Consider the following 17,404-nt stretch of genomic DNA (forward strand, 5'->3'; position numbering starts at 1 on the left):
GGCCCCCCTCATGATCTCTCTCTTAGGTGATCCTTACAGATGAGAGAGTTTCCAAACAGAATGTATTGTTTTTGTAAAATTCATTTCTTAAGAAATATAAGAATGTTTTGTTTGTTTGGTTCTATGTCATTTGAAGTCTTAACTTTCCCATTTCATGGTCTCTGATGAAACCTGAAAGACCAGAAATTAATTTTTCACTGATACTCAAAATGTGTCTGTAATCCAAAGACATCACCATCACCTGGCTGCTTGTTAGAGATGCATATATTCAGCGCCTATCACAGACCTACTGAATCAGAATTTCTAGGAATAGATCCCAGGGGTCAGTCTTTTAAGAGATGATTCTTACATGTGCTGAAATTTAGGAAGAAATGATCTTTAAAAAAACTTCTAAAAGTAAATGATGTTTATTTTAAAAATGATATTAAAAATTGAAATTATTGAGACTTGACACCAAGAGAATAATCTGTAAAAGAAAAAAAAATGTTCTATGAAAGCCCATGTTAAGAGGATGAAAAGACAAGCTACAGACTGGCAGCAAATGCCAGACAAAAAGCTAGTATATAGAATATATAAAGAAATCTTAGAACTCAACAAATAAAACAAACCCATTTAGAAAATTAGAAAAAGAATTGAACAGAAATCTTTTATCTAAGAAGATAAACATATGTCAAAGAAGTACGTGAAAATATATTCAACACCATTACCCATCAAGGAACTACAAATAAAAACCATGATGATTTATCACTACACACCTTCAGAATGGCTAAAATTAAAAAAAATAAAGTGACAACATCAAATGCTGGCAAAGATGAGTAGAAACTTTTTCTCTCATACATTCCTAATGGGAATGTAAATGGTATAGCCACTCTGGAAGACAGTTTAGCAGTTGCTCATAAAACTAAACATGGAATTACCATAGAACCCCATAATTGTACTCTTGGCTGTTTATTCCAGAGAAATTCAAACTGTGTTTACACAAAACCTATACACATGTTCATAGCAGATGAACACAGATGTCATAGTCCCAAACTGGAAACAATACTGATGTCCCTCAACAGGTGACTAGTTAAAAAAACTGGTACAAACATACCATGTATGCTACTCAGCAATATGAATGGAGGAAATATTGATACATATAATAATTTAAATTCCATTTGTATAACATTCTTGAAATGACAACATTTGATAAATTGAGGATAGATTAGTGGCTGCCGTAATTCAGGGACAGTGGAAGGGTGTGTGTCAAAGGGAAATGGGTGTGATTATAGAGGGCAACATGAAGGATTCTTGTGCTAGAATTGTTAGTGTCTAGACTGTGGTGGTGGATACATAAAGCTACAAACATGATAAAATTGCAGAGAACTAAATTGTCTAGAAAAAAAAACAGGGCTATTAATAGCAACCATGCAGTGGGAACAAATGTGGTTCACAGAGATCTACTCTGCAAATTCAGAACATTTTGCCACTGAAGAAGGAACCAATGGCCAGCACAGCCTCTGTTGATCTCCTGCAGATTTCAACAGCTTTCATCACATGGGTATTCACATTTGTAGACACCATCTACCTGAATCTCTTCCCACACCCTCTCTCTACTGCCCCTGCAGGAGCCCAGGAACCCCACCAACAGCCAGCCTAGACCTTAGTCATAATAATAACATAGACAACTATACACCAACAGATTGGATAACCTAGAAGAAGTGGAAAAATTCCTAGAAATATACAAGGAAACAAGACTGAATCATGAAGTAATAGAACATCTGAGAGAACCAATAGTGATTAAGGAGATTGAATCAATAATCAAATACCTCCCAACAAAGAAAAACCCAGGACCAGATGGTTTTACTGGTGAATTCTACCAAATATTTAAAGAAGAATTAACGCCAGTTCTTCTCAAACTCTTCAAAAAAGTTAAAGAGGAAGGAAGACTCCCAAACTCATTTTATGAGGCCAGCATTACCTTGATACCAAAGGCAGATAAATACAAAAAAAAAAAAAAAATTATAGACCAATATCTTTTTTTTTTTTAAACGCAAATTTCTTTTTTTTTTTTTAATAGCTACTTTATTTTATTTATTTATTTATTTATTTATTTTTTATTTTTGGCTGTGTTGAGTCTTCGGTTCGTGCGAGGGCTTTTTCTAGTTGCGGCAAGTGGGGGCCACTCTTCATCGCAGTGCGGGGACCGCTCTTCATCGCGGTGCACGGGCCTTTCACTATCACGGCCCCTCCCGTTGCGGGGCACAGGCTCCAGATGCGCAGGCTCAGTAGTTGTGGCTCACGGGCCCAGCTGCTCCGTGGCATGTGGGATCTTCCCAGACCAGGGCTCGAACCTGTGTCCCCTGCATTAGCCGGCAGATTCTCAACCACTGCGCCACCAGGGAAGCCCTAGACCAATATCTTTGATGAACATGAATGCAAGATTTTGCAATAAAAATATTAGCAAACTGTATTCAACAGCACATTAAAAGGAACATGCACTATGATCATGTGGGATTTATCCCTGTGTTGCAAGGATGTTTCAATATATGCAACTCAATAAGTATAATATACCACATTAATTAAATGAAAGATAAAAATCATATAATTATTTCAATAGATACAGAAAAGCATTTGACAAAATACAACATTCTTTCCTGATAAAAATGCTCAACATGTTGGGTATAGTGGGACTACACCTCAACACGATAAAGGCTATATATGGCAAACCCACAGCAAACATTATACTCAATAGTGAAATGTTGAAACCTTTTCCTCTAATACCAGGAAGAAGACAAGAATGCCTACTCTCCTCACTCCTATTCAACATAGCTCTGGAATTTCCAACCAGGGAAATTAGGAAATAAATAAATAAAGTCATCCAAATTGGAAAAGAAGAGGTAAAATTGTCTTTGTTTGCAAATGAGATTTTCTACATATAGAAAATCCTAAACACTCTGCCAAAAAACTTTTAGAGCTATTAAATTCAGTAAAGTTTCAGGATACAAAATTAACATACACAAATCAGTTACCTTTCTATACACTAACAACAAAACATCTGAAGAAAGAAATAAAGCACAACCATTTACAATAGCATCAATAAACAGTAAGTACTTAGGAATAAATTTAATGAAAAATGTGAAAGATATGTCTGTACACTGAGAAGTACAAGACTTTGATGAAAGAAATGGAAGAAGACACAAACAAATGGACATATTTCCCATGTTCATGGGTCAGAAGAATTAATATTGTTAAAATGTCCATACTACCCAAACCCATCTATAGATACAATGAAATGACTATCAAAATTCCAATGGAATTTTTCACTAAAATTTATATGGAGCCACAAAAGACCCCAAATAGAGCAATCATTTGAAAGACAAACAAAGCTGGAGGAATCACACGTCCTGATTTCAAAATACACTACAAAGCTGTAGCAATCTAAACAGTATGGTACTGCCATAAAGATGGACACATAGACTAATGGAGTGGAATCAAGAGCCCAGAAATAAATTCTCACATATATGGTCAACTAATATTTGACAAGGGGGCCAAGAATACTAAATGAACGAAGAGTAGTCTCTTCAATAAATGGTGTTAGGCAAACTGGATAACCACATGCAGAAGAATGAAATTGGACCTCTGTCTTACACCATTCACAAAAAGTGACTCAGGATGAATTAAAGCCTTATGCATAAGACCTAAAACTGTAAAACTCCTGGAAGAAAACATAGAGAGAAATCTCCTTGATACTGGTCTTTGCAGATTTTTTGGGTGTGATAGTAAAAGCACAAACAACACAAACAAAAATAAGTAAGTGGGACTACATCAAACTGAAAAGTTTCTGCTTAGCAAAAGAAACAAGAAAATGAAAAATAACCTACAGGATGGGAGAAAATATTTGCAAATCATATATATTCGATATGGAGTTAATATCCAAAATATGTTAAGAACTTATACATTCAGTAGAAATAAAATAAAGCAACCTGATTAAAAAATGAACAGAGGAACTGAATAGAGAGTTTTCTAAAGAAAATATACAAATGGCCAACAGGTACATGAAAAGGTGCTTGACATAACTAATCAACAGAGAAATACACATCAAAACCACAAGAATATATCATCCCACACCTGTCAGAATGGTTTTTGTCAAAAAGACAACAAATAACAAGTGTTGGTGAGGGTGTGGAAAGAAAGGAAACCTTGTTCACTGTCAATGGGAATGTAACTTTGTGCAACCACTATGGAAAACAGTGTAAAGCTTCCTCAAAAAATTAAAAATAGAAGTATGATACTGAAATCTCATTTCTAGGTATATATCAAAAGGAAATGAAAACAATCTCAAGGAGATAACTTCACTCCCATGTTCATTATAGCATTATTCACAATAGCAAAAAATGGAAACAACCTATATGTCTGTCAGTGGATAAGTGGATAAAGAAGATGTGGTATACACATGCAATGGAATATTGTTTAGCTATGAGAAAGAAGGAGACTGTGCCATTTGCAACAACTTGTAAGAACCTTGAAGTCATTATGCTAAGTGAAATAAGTGAAATACAAATACTGTGAAATATCATTTATACATGGAAACTAAAAAAGCTGAACTTATAGAAACAGAGAGTAGAGTGGTGGTTACCAGGGTCTGAGGGATGGGGAAACAGGGAGATTTGGTGAAAGGATATAAACCTCTAGTTGTAAGATGAATAAGTTCTAGGGATCTAATATACATGATTATTAGGGCTAATAATACTGTATTATATACGTGAAAGTTGCTAAGTTATTGCACCTTGAATAATTGTAATTATGTTACATGATGGCGGTGTTACCTAACCCTATGGTGGTAATCATTTTGCAATATGTAAATATGTCAAATCAACAGGTTGTAATCTTTGAACTTACAAAATGTTATATGTCAATTATATCTCAATAAAGCTTGAATAAAAAAAGAAAATCAAAGTAGGTACTTCAAGTAATAAAGATTCATTGTTCTCTTTGTTAATGACTTATTCAGAAACTGAAGAAAATAGAAGCTAGTTCAAATAATAGAGTAAAATATCCAGAAATATTTGTCTTCCTTTTTTACACACTTCATGCTTTCTTATTTTTTTCAAAAAAGAATGAGAATAACAGTTTTCTTATTATCCAGTAAAACTTGCTAAAGTCAATAAAATCTAAATGTAGATTGATCTAAAATTGATTCTGAATTTTGAAAAGAACATATAAGGTTGAAATCTAAGGGAAATACCTTGCCACAGTTCTAGTAGGGATCGTTGAGAAGTCATCTGAAAAATCCCATAAGTCATTATTTATTCAGGTCCAAATAAACTTGTAGTTCATTTTTTTCTTAATTCATTAAAGCTAACTCATTCCTTTTGTTTTCTGGCTAATGTTAAGCATAATTTGAATGTCAGTCATCATTTTGTCTTCAGAATGGCTTTGCTTGTTCTACTATTGCATAGAACTCAAGGGTCACAAAAGCCATGGACACTGAAGCATGACTAAAGGCAGAGGAAGGCTGTTATGTTTCCACTTAAATTTTCTTTTCTGCTGAGTCTAAGAAGGCTCACTCCCTAGAAGATGCTTTGTCTCAAAGAATAAACAGATCAGATGTTTTTCTTGACATCATGTCTATTTCATTCCTTCTGCCTTGCATACGATTAGTCAAGAGGATGGGAGATTAGTGATTGTCTTTTTATTTTGTTAATTGGCACAAGTTACCACATAGGTACTCGGCAGACAGAACAGATGATACATGACTCAATAAATAAACTGAGAAAGCACTGTACAAGTGCCAAAACATTTCATGATAGTTGGCATGTTGAATTCATCTTGTGACAAAAATATTTGCTATGAAAATCTTTCATCAACATTGTAAGATGAGACTTTATGATAGATTCCTGTAAAAGGGTTATACATAGAGAGGACTGTTTTTTAATGATGAAGATTTATGAATGGAAAAAAGTTCTTGGCATCTTACTCTATCCTCAATGATCCTGTCTTCAGTATATACAGAGAAAGTCAGTCCCACTGAGAGGTTGAGACTGAGTTTAGCTTACTTTTTCCTTAAAAAATTGTGAGGACAGTTTTGTAAATTGCATCCAGTAAAAGAATGAGCTGTAATGAGGGGACTATAACAGCTAAAGTTCTCCACAAGATGACTCATTACCTTAAAAGACCGTTTCAATGCTCATAATGTGATACCTTTAATCCATAAGAACTCCAGTTTTATCTTTATGTACAGTAGAATCTTTGTCGCAGTGTATGAAAACCCTTGAGAGTAAACTTTCCATCATTCCAGGGCTAATATTTAGGGAAAATAAAAGCAAACTATTCTCAGGAAACTACTAGAGCAGATTCCTCATATTCACTTAGATCTGGATGGATTGAAGTTAATGCATGCTACTCATGAAATGTGATAGTCTCTTGGTTCAAGACCAAAGAAAATATGAAGATTGAACTAGAGTTTATCATACTGAAGATAGTGTTTACATTTATCATCATAGGTTTGGCTTCTCGGGCTGCTTTCAGTGTTCTCATGAACTGAAAAAGAATCTGACTGAACTACCCAAATGTAATTTGCTCTATTCTCCCCTAAAATCCTGGGCATCAATCAAGCCCATAACTGTGACTTAAACAATAGTCATCAGCAAACCCAATTCTGCATACCTTACTTAAGCCTGAAGTACTCTCCCTGCTTAGGGATTGTGCGATAATTTCTCCAATAACCATTTGGCCTCAATTCATTGTAGAGTAGTCACAATTTGGGGAGATAAACACCAGCACATCAGAGGTGAACTTTAGGACTCTGTGCTTCAGGAGCCAGGCATAAACCAACTAGGGCATAATATTCTCCTAGTTACAATAAATTCTCAGGACCAAACTGAGGTCAAAGAGACATCAGAAAGAGTTTCCTGGGGATTTTGTTCCCTCCTTTATGTGAGAGAGCCATATTATGGGATGGTCTCTTTTCCTCTGGTTTCTTTTGCAGAGATTGAGTCCTAGAATTGTTACAGCTATTTTGCTTGAGCAAGAAACCAACACAGACTTAACTAGAAGCCCAGAGGACTGCAGAAAAAAGATAAAACCTGAAGTCCTCCCTTCCTCTGGACTTTCCAATAAATAAACCAAAACAATTCCTTTCCTTTAAAAGACTTTGAATTTGGTTGTCTGTTATTTACAGCCAAAGTCATTCCAATGTGTATACCTCTCTGCTCATTCTTCAAAGTTTAGTTCAAACCTTTATTTCTTTATATTGATAATCACTTTCTACTGATAATTTATGGAGTTCTTACAAGATACCAGGTGCTGTTCTGAGTATTTCGCGTGGGTGGTGAGAGGTCAACAGCCTAGTGAAATTATTCAATTATATCCTAAAATTTGTAAGATTACAGAAATATTAAGTAACTTCCCCACGGTCCTACAAGTAGGAGGGAAAATATGTTTAAACCCAGGCAGTATTGTTCCAGAAGTTTCATTCTCTACTATTACATGATACTGTCTCATTATATGCTAATCTCATATTAGTTCCGTATAAGCTCTTCTTTTTGAATTATTTGGCGTTTATTGTCTATTTTACAGTTAATACCTGATATTAAATTGTCCTGGGCTATTTTCACCCTGTATTTTTTACCTAACCTATTTTTTTTAAACATCTTTATTGGAGTATAACTGCTTTACAATGTTGTGTTGGTTTCTGGTGTATAACAAAGTGAATTAGCTATACATACACTTGTATCCCCATATCTCCTCCTCTTGCATCTCCCTCCCACCCTCCCTATCCCACCCCTGTAGGTGGTCACAAAGCACCAAGCTGATCTCCCTGTGCTAGGCAGCTGTTTCCCACTAGCTATCTATTTTACATTTTACCTAACGTATTTTATATTTATATTTATATTTATGTTTCACATGTGATCCTTCCTTTTTGCCCGATTCATTTGGAATAGACTCTGGTTTGCAGTACTCTTATATTCTATAATGTTTTGTAAGCACAATGAATTCAGTTTGCATAGCAATATTGATACAATCTCAAAATCATGGCAAGTTTGGCTATGATAAACTTAATCACCATGTTGTAGCATACTTGAACAATAGACTAATATTAAGGCAACCCCCTTCTCCACTTCCTCCCCTTTCCATACAAAATTGGAAATCATAAGACAGGAATTTCTTCAACATCCTTATCTCACTCTCACCATCATCTAAATTCAACCACCCTAATCATCGCTGTCCCTTCTCGTACATTTTGTATAAGACAAATTCTATCATTATTCTGTTTCCCACCCCCTTTTGCCTGCCAGGTGACCTTGGTTCATTGGCTCTTACATCTTTTTTCTTATGTATTCAACTTTTTCTCTCTTTACTGACTCCTTTAGCTTGTAAACAATGTTTAAATCCTATCTTCATAAAAACTAAAAGGAACACTCTCTTCCACACCAAGCCCCCACTTAGCTTCTTTAGAACTCATCTCCTTTCATAGCCAAGTTCCTGGAACATGTCTTCTTTCTCATTTTCTATTCCTAATTCTTCTGCCTCCAACTCAAGGAAAACTAAATGTTTGTTGCTAAAGTGATTAGCCTTAAAAATGAGTGGGCTGTCTGTTTTACTTGTTCCCATTAACTGCTTGCTTTTGGAGTTTTCCTCTCCCTGAGCTTCAACATTCATATCTTTTCTTGTTGATTTCCTATTAATCTGCTTTTAGATATTACTCATGGGATTCCCTTCCTCTGTTAATACTTTAAATAGTGTTATTTCTTATTCTTGTACCTGGAGATTTCATTTATTCGCACTTTTTTTTTTTCTACTTTTATTGTTGATTCGAAGTGGCAGTTTTTCAGACTTTCTGAAGAGCAGAAGTCCTCTCCATGAATTCTCTCTTGCCTGATACCTGAAACCCCAACATTAGTGCTACAACATGGAACAAAATATTTTGATTTCTATAGGAATGAAAACATAGCCTCTTTTATTTATCTTTCATAGGAATAATGGTCTTGAACAATGTGGGTTCTGTGTGGCAGATATCAGAAAAGTGGAGAGAGGAGATTATAGAACTAAGTGGTGAGGATGTGAGGGGTAGTTTTCACCTATTTGATAATTTTGTTGAGGGCTTCAACTATCAAAACAAATCATAAATGTTTCAAACATAGATGTGTCACGCTAAGGAAACTTTGCAATGCTTACTTTTAGGCTACATCCATCTAATGCTAAAACAGGAAAAGGAAAGTAAAAACAATCTCATTGTTTGATATAAAATATCATACTGTAAATATTCTAATACCCTTTTTCCTTCGGATTTTTTTAAGATATCATTGATATACGACACTGTATAAGTTTGAGGTATATAGCATAATGATTTGATACATCATGAAATGATTACAATAAGTTTAGTGAACATTCATCATTTAACATTGATACAAAATAAAAGAAAAAAGAAAATAAAAACATTTTTCCTTGCAATGAGAACTCAGGATTTATTCTAACTTTCATATATTACATACAGCAGTATTAATTGTATTAATCACTTTATACATTACATCCCTAGCACTTATTTATCTTATAACTGGAAGTTTGTACCTTTTGACCACCTTCATCCAACCCCTCTCCCCCGACACCCCATAACCACAAAAGTGATTTTTTATGAGTTTGTTTGTTTGTTTGTTTTCTGAAGTATAATTGACCTACAATACTATGTTAGTTCCTGGTGTACAACATAGTGTTTTGATATTTCTGTACATTACAAAATGATCACCATGATAAATCTAGTCATCATCTGTCACCATACAAAGATATTACATTATTACTGACTATATTTTTCACACTGTACATTTCATCCTGTGACTCATTTATTTTGTAACTGGAAGTCTGGAAGTCTTAATTTTCTTAACCTATTTCACTCAGCACCCCCATCCCTCTCCCCTCTGGCAACCACTTGTTCTCTGTGGCTATGTTTCTGTTTTATGTTTGTCCATTTGTCTTGTATTTTGGATTCCACATACACATGAAGTCACACGGTATTTGTCTTTCTCTGTATAACTTATTTAACTTAGCATAATACCCTCTAGGTCCATCCACATTGTCACAAATGGCAATATTTTACTCTTTTTTATGGCAGAGTAATATCCCATTGTGCATATATACCACATCTGCTTTATCCAGTCATTTATTGATGGACACTTAAGTTACTTCAATATCTTGGTTATTGTGAATAATGCTGCAATGAATATAGGAGTGCATATATCTTTTTGTTTTCATTTGAAAAATACCCAGAAGGGGAATTGCTGGATCCTATGGTAGTTCTACTTTTTAATTTATTGAGGAACCTCAGTACTGTTTTCCGTAGTGGCTGCTAAATGCTCTAATACTTGACAAAAGGAAAAAAAAAATTTGAAATGCTAGGTGGGAGTGCTGTCTTATGTTGTAATATGTGCTCTGACTTTGGAATTTGTCTGTTAAAATGATTTTCCCCATGAAGGAAGAATTTTAAAACTTACAAAGAAAGAGGGGGGTGATGGGAGGGAGGGAAAAGAAGGAAAGGAAAAAATTAAAAATATATATGGAATTCAGTATGCTGTAATTTCAGACCTCCTTAATGGTCTTAACTTACAGAGCACATAGGAGATGAAAGAAAGAGGGAGAAAAGAAAACTTGCTGGTTCTTAATGGATTAACAAACGGTCTCTTAATAAATGCTGCTATAATGTTTATGGTACAACAAGGGGAGCCCATATTACCTTTAAGTTGTGCCTTTCCCATGGCCTATGTTGTCTAATCTTGTACTACATTTAATCAAGTTTGATGGGCTGCATAACAAAGGAGGGATTCCAGATAGTATTTGCTCTCATTCTTTTATTCCCTGGGTAGATACAGGGAAGAGGCAAAACATGAGTCTGAGGAATGAAGAAGTTTCAGCATAATGCACTGACCTCTAGAGCAAACTCGTTCCACATGAGAGTGTTCATGTTAATAAAAAGGTTAGCATCATTAATTCCATGATCTCTTGTTTTGACAGCCAAGATGAATCGGTCTGTTTTCTTAAACATTCTATCCTCTTTCCTGGATAGAGATCACATCCACAGTCATGGCAGTGAGTCAATTAATACAATTTCTTGAAAGGACATATGTAATAATGACCACCACACAACTTGAGAAAATATTCAGTGCATTCATAATCACATAAATCTTTACAATGCTTTCATAAATGTTTACAAAAATTCCTTCCAAATCTTTTCCTATATCTGTACCTACTGTTGAAGTCACTGAGAAAGCTGTTATAAGCATTGTAAAATATGCAAAGTAAAGAGAATTACAGTGACAAAGGAGCTATATTCTCTTCATGTCCAGTCTAAATATAAAAATTCCTTGTGAATTGATTGCAACCTTGAATCAGTATGTTTTCATGCCACTGCATTCCAGATATAGAGAACCAATAAACTTTTACATTGCTTAGCTAACCTGCTAGCTCTCTAAAGCTATGATGAGCATCAATAATAATTCTCTAAATGACTTCTTAGAGCCATAGAATTGAAAAAGTCAAGTTCCAAAGATCAGAAATAGATTGTAAAAGGGGAAGGGTTGCTAATGGCCCCTCCTTTTTTGTGTTGTAGCTGGCCCAGTGATTGAGGGGCTTAGAAAGGGAAAGTATGAGTGGAAGTGCATAAGCTAACGGTTTCTTGGAAAGATAGACCATGAATAGTCAGATAACGAAAACACAGAAGAGATGAGGATGTCAAAAAGAGATGGCATGTACTTCTCAATTTAGCACAGGTCAGTCCCTTTTTTTTTTTTTCTTGAATTTTATTTTATTTATTTTTTATACAGCAGGTTCTTATTAGTTATATATTTTATACATATTTGTGTATATATGTCAGTCACAATCTCCCAATTCATCCCACCACCACCACCCGCCTGCCACCTTCCCCCCTTGGTGTCCACATGTTTGTTCTCTACATCTGTGTCTCTATTTCTGCCCTGCAAACCGGTTCATCTGTACCATTTTTCTAGATTCCACATATATACATTAATATATGATATTTGTTTTTCTCTTTGACTTACTTCACTCTGTATGACAGTCTCTAGATCCATCCACATCTCTACAAATGACCCAATTTCATTCCTTTTTGTGACTGAGTAATATTCCATTGTATATATGTACCACAACTTCTTTATCCATTTGTCTGTTGATGGGCATTTAGGTTGCTTCCATGACCTGGCTATTGTAAAGAGTGCTGCAATGAACATTGGGGTGCATGTGTCTTTTTGAATTATGGTTTTCTCTGAGTGTATGCCCAGTAGTGGGATTGCTGGGTCATATGGTAATTCTACTTTTAGTTTTCTAAGGAACCTCTGTACTATTCTCCATAGTGACTGTATCAATTTACATTCCCACCAACAGTACAAGAGGGTTCCCTTTTTCTCCACACCCTCTCCAGCATTTGTTGTTGTAGATTTTCTGATGCTGCCCATTCTAACTGGTGTGAGGTGATACCTCATTGTAGTTTTGATTTGCATTTCTCTAATAATTAGTGATGTTGAGCAGCTTTTCATGAGCCTCTTGGCCATCTGTATGTCTTCTTCAGGGAAATGTCGATTTAGGTCTTCTGCCCATTTTTTGATTAGGTTGTTTGTTTTTTAATATTGAACTACATGAGCTGTTTATATATTTTGGAGATTAATCCTTTGTTGGTTGATTCATTTGCAAATATTTTCTCGTAATCTGAGGGTTGTCTTTTCGTCTTGTTTGTAGTTTCCTTTGCTTTGCAAAAGCTTTGAAGTTTCATTAGGTCCCATTTGTTTATCTTTGTTTTTATTTCCATTACTCTAGGAGGTGGATCAGAAAAGATCTTGCTGTGCTTTATGTCAAAGCATGTTCTTCCTATGTTTTCCTCTAAGAGTTTTATAGTGTCTGGTCTTACATTTAGGTCTTAATCCATTTTGTGTTTATTTTTGTGTATAGTGTTAGGGAGTGTTCTAATTTCATTCTTTTACAAGTAGCTGCCCAGTTTTCCCAGCACTACTTATTGAAGAGACTGTCTTTTCTCCATTGTATATCCTTGCCTCCTTTGTCATAGATTAGTTGACCATACATGCGTGGGTTCACCTCTGGGGTTTCTATCCTATTCCATTGATCTATATTTCTGTTTTTGTGCCAGTACCATATTGTCTTGATTACTGTAGCTTTGTAGTATAGTCTGAAGTCAGGGAGTCTGATTCCTCCAGCTCCAATTTTTCGCTCAAGACTGCTTTGGCTATTCGGGGTCTTTTGTGTCTCCATACAAATTTTAACATTTTTTGTTCTAGTTCTTTAAAAAATGCCACTGGTAATTTGATAGGGATTTCATTGAATCTTTGGGTAGTATAGTCATTTTCACAATATTGATTCTTGCAATCTAAAAACATGGTATATCTCTCCATTTGTTTGTGTCATCTTTGATTTCTTTCATCAGTGTCTTATAGTTTTCTGAGTACAGGTCTTTTACTTCCTTAGGTAGGTTTATTCCTAGGTATTTTATTCTTTTTGTTGCAATGGTGAATGGGATTGTTTTCGTAGTTTCCCTTTCTGATCTTTTGTTGTTAGTGTATAGGAATGCAAGAGATTTCTGTGCATTAATTTTGTATCCTGCAACTTTACCATATTCATTGATTAGCTCTAGTAGTTTTCTGGTGGCATCTTTAGGATCCTCTATGCATAGTATCATGTCATCTGCAAACAGTGACTGTTTTACTTCTTGTTTTCCAATTTGTATTCCTTTCATTTCTTTTTCTTCTCTGATTACTGTGGCTAGGACTTCCAAAACTATGTGGAATAATAGTGGCAAGAGTGGGCATCCTTATCTTGTTCCTGATGTTAGAGGAAATGGTTTCAGTTTTTCACCATTGAGAATGATGTTTGCTGTGGGTGTGTCATCTATGGCCTTGATTATGTTCTCGTAGGTTCCCTCTATGCCCACTCTCTGGAGAGTTTTTATCATAAATGGGTGTTGAATTTTGTCAAAAGCTTTTTCTACATTTATTGAGATGATCATATGGTTTTTATTCTTCAGTTTGTTAATATGATGTATCCCATTGACTGATTTGTGTGTATTGAAGAGTCCTTGAATCCCTGGGATAAATCCCACTTGATCATGGTGTATGATTCTTTTAATGTGTTGTTGGATTCTGTTTGCTAGTATTTTGTTGAGGATTTTTGCATCTATATTCATCAGTGATATTGGTCTGTAATTTTCTTTTTTGTAGTATCTTTGTCTCATTTTCATATCAGGGTTATGGTGGCCTCATAGAATGAGTTTGAGAGTGTTCCTTCCTCTGCAATTTTTTGGAAGAGTTTCAGAAGGATGGCTGTTAGCTCTTCTCTAAATGTTTGATAGAATTCACCTGTGAAGCCATCTGGTCCTGGACTTTTGTTTGTTGGAAGATTTTTGATCACAGTTTCAATTTCATTACTTGTGATTGGTCTGTTCATATTTTCTGTTTCTTCCTGGTTCAGTCTTGGAAGGTTATAGCTTTCTAAGAATTTGTCCATTTCTTCCAGGTTGTCCATTTTACTGGCATAGAGTTGCTTGTAGTAGTCTTTTAGGATGCTTTGTATTTCTACGGTGTCCATTGTAACTTCTCCTTTTTCATTTCTAATTTTATTGATTTGAGTCCTCTCGCTCTTTTTCTTGATGAGTCTGGCTAAAGGTTTATCAATTTTGTTTATCTTCTCAAAGAACCAGTTTTTCGTTTTATTGATCTTTTCTACTGTCTTCTTCGTTTCTATTTCATTTATTTCTGTTCTGATCTTTATGATTTCTTTCCTTTTACTAATTTTGGGTTTTGTTTGTTCTTCTTTCTCTATTTCCTTTAGGTGTAAGGTTAGATTGTTTATTTGAGACTTTTCTTGTTTCTTTTCTTTTTTTTTAAATTTATTTATTTTATTTATTTATGGCTGTGTTGGGTCCTCGCCTCTGTGCTAGGGCCCTCTCCAGTTGCGGCAAGCGGGGGCCACCCTTCATCGCGGTGCATGGGCCTCTCACCATCGCGACCTCTCCCGTTGCGGAGCACAGGCTCCAGATGTGCAGGCTCAGCAATTGTGGCTCACGGGCCCAGCCGCTTCACGGCATGCGGGATCTTCCCAGACCAGGGCTCAAACCCGTGTCCCCTGCATTGGCAGGCAGACTCTCAACCACTGCGCCACCAGGGAAGCCCCTCTTGTTTCTTTAAGTAGGCTTTTATTGCTATAAACTTCCCTCTTAGAACTGCTTTCACTGCATCCCATAGCTTTTGGATTGTCGTGCTTTCATTGTAATTTATCTCTAGGTATTTTTTGATTTCCTCTTTGATTTCTTCAGTGATCTCTTGCTTATTTAGTAATGTATTGTTTAGCCTCCATGTGTTTGTTATTTTTTTTTCCCCCTGTAATTGATTTCTAATCTCATAGCACTGTGGTCAGAAAAGATGGTTGATACGATTTCAATTTTCCTAAATTTACCAAGGCTTGATTTGCGACCCAAAATGTGATCTATCCTGGAGAATGTTCTGTGTGCACTTGAGAAGAAAGTGTAATCTGCTGTTTTTGGATGGAATGTCCTATAAATATCAATTAAATCTAACTGGTCTATTGTGTCATTTAAAGCTTGTGTTTCCTTATTAATTTTCTGCCTGGATGATCTGTCCATTTGTGTAAGTGAGGTGTTAAAGTCCCCCACTATTATTGTGTTACTGTCAATTTCCTCTTTTATAGCTGTTAGCAGTTGCCTTATGTATTGAGGTGCTCCTATGTTGGGTGCATATATATTTATAATTGTTATAGCTTCTTCTTGGATTGATCACCTGATCATTATGTAGTGTCCTTCCATGTCTCTTGTAACATTCTTTATTTTAAAGTCTATTTTATCTGATATGAGTATTGCTACTCCAGCTATCTTTTGATTTCCATTTGCATTGAATATCTTTTTCTATCCCCTCACTTTTAGTCTGTATGTGTCCCTAGGTTTGAAGTGGTTCTCTTGTAGACAGCGTATATATGGATCTTGTTTTTGTATCCATTCAGTGAGCCTGTGTCTTTTGGTTGGAGCGTTTACTCCATTCACATTTAAGGTAATTATTGATATGTATGTTCCTATTACCATTTTCTTAATTGTTTTGGGTTTGTTTTTGTAGGTCCTTTTCTTCTCTTGTGTTTCCCACTTAGAGAAGTTCCTTTAGCATTTGTTGTAGAGCTGGTTTGGTGGTACTGAATTCTCTTAGCTTTTGCTTGTCTGTAAAGCTTTTGATTTCTCCGTCAAATCTGAATGAGATCCCTGCCAGGTAGAGTAATCTTGGTTGTAGGTTTTTCCCTTCTATCACTTTAAATATATCGTGCCACTCCCTTCTGGCTTGTAGAGTTTCTGCTGAGAAATCAGCTGTTAACCTTATGGGAGTTCCCTTCTATGTTATTTGTCGTTTTTCCCTTGTTGCTTTCAGTAATTTTTCTCTGTCTTTAATTTTTGTCAGCTTGATTATATTATGTCTTGGTGTTTTTTCTCCTTGGGTTTATCCTGCCTGGGACTTTCTGTGCTTCCTGGTCTGGGATGGCTATTTCCTTTCCCATGTTAGGGAAATTTTCGACTATAATCTCTTCAAATATTTTCTCAGGTCCTTTCTCTCTTCTCCTTCTGGGACCCCTATAATGCAAATTTTGTTGTGTTTAATGTTGTCCCACAGGTCTCTTAGGCTGTCTTAATTTCTTTTCATTCTTTTTTCTTTACCCTGTTCTGCGTCAGTGAATTCCAGCATTCTGTCTTCCAGGTCACTTGTCCGTTCTTCTGCCTCAGTTATTCTGCTATTGATTCCTTCTAGTGTATTTTTCATTTCAGTTATTATATTCTTCATCTCTGTTTGTTTGTACTTTAATTCTTCTAGGTGTTTGTTCTTTAATTCTTCTAGGTATTTTAAAATATTTTTTGCATGTTCTCGATCTTTGCCTCCATTCTTTTTCTGAGGTCCTGGATCATCTTCACTCTCATTATTCTGAATTCTTTCTCTGGAAGGTTGCCTATCTCCACTTCATTTAGTTGTTTTTCTGGGGTTTTATCTTGTTCCTTCATCTGGTACATAGTCCTCTGCCTTTTCATTTTGTCTGTCTTTCTGTTAATGTGGTTTTATTTCCACTGCCTGCAGAATTGTAGTTCTTCTTGCTTCTGCTGTCTGCCCTCTGGTGGATGAGGCTATCTGAGAGGCTTGTGCAAGCTTCCTGATGGGAGGGACTGGTGGTGGGTAGAGCTGGGTGTTGCTGTGGTAGGCAGAGCTCAGTAAAACTTTAATCTGCTTGTCTGCTGATGAGTGGGGCTGGATTCCCTCCTGTTGGTTGTTTGGCCTGAGGCATCCCAGCACTGGAGCCTACCTGGCTCTTTGGTGGTGCCAATGGCAGACTCTGGGAGGGCTCACTCCAAGGAGTACTTCCCAGAACT

At 35.8% G+C, this 17,404-nt stretch overlaps 2 long non-coding RNA genes across 2 annotated transcripts in view; both read left to right on the forward strand.

Moving 5' to 3' along the window:
* LOC309655449 overlaps positions 1-11,519 on the forward strand; it is a 21,825-nt gene extending 10,306 nt beyond the window's left edge. Inside the window, exons 1-2 of the long non-coding RNA XR_014260844.1 lie at positions 1-1,700; positions 3,527-11,519. The exon at positions 1-1,700 is cut by the window's left edge and continues 10,306 nt beyond it. This is a non-coding gene — a long non-coding RNA (uncharacterized lncRNA). The remainder of the gene's footprint in view (positions 1,701-3,526) is intronic.
* The window catches only part of LOC309655811, a 685,393-nt gene that overhangs the window by 519,154 nt on the left and 148,835 nt on the right, over positions 1-17,404 (forward strand). The gene's annotated exons all lie outside the window — the stretch shown is intronic.

Source organism: Balaenoptera physalus, assembly GCF_965194825.1.
Source record: "Balaenoptera physalus genome assembly, chromosome: 2".
NCBI classification, from domain to species: Eukaryota; Metazoa; Chordata; class Mammalia; order Artiodactyla; family Balaenopteridae; genus Balaenoptera; species Balaenoptera physalus.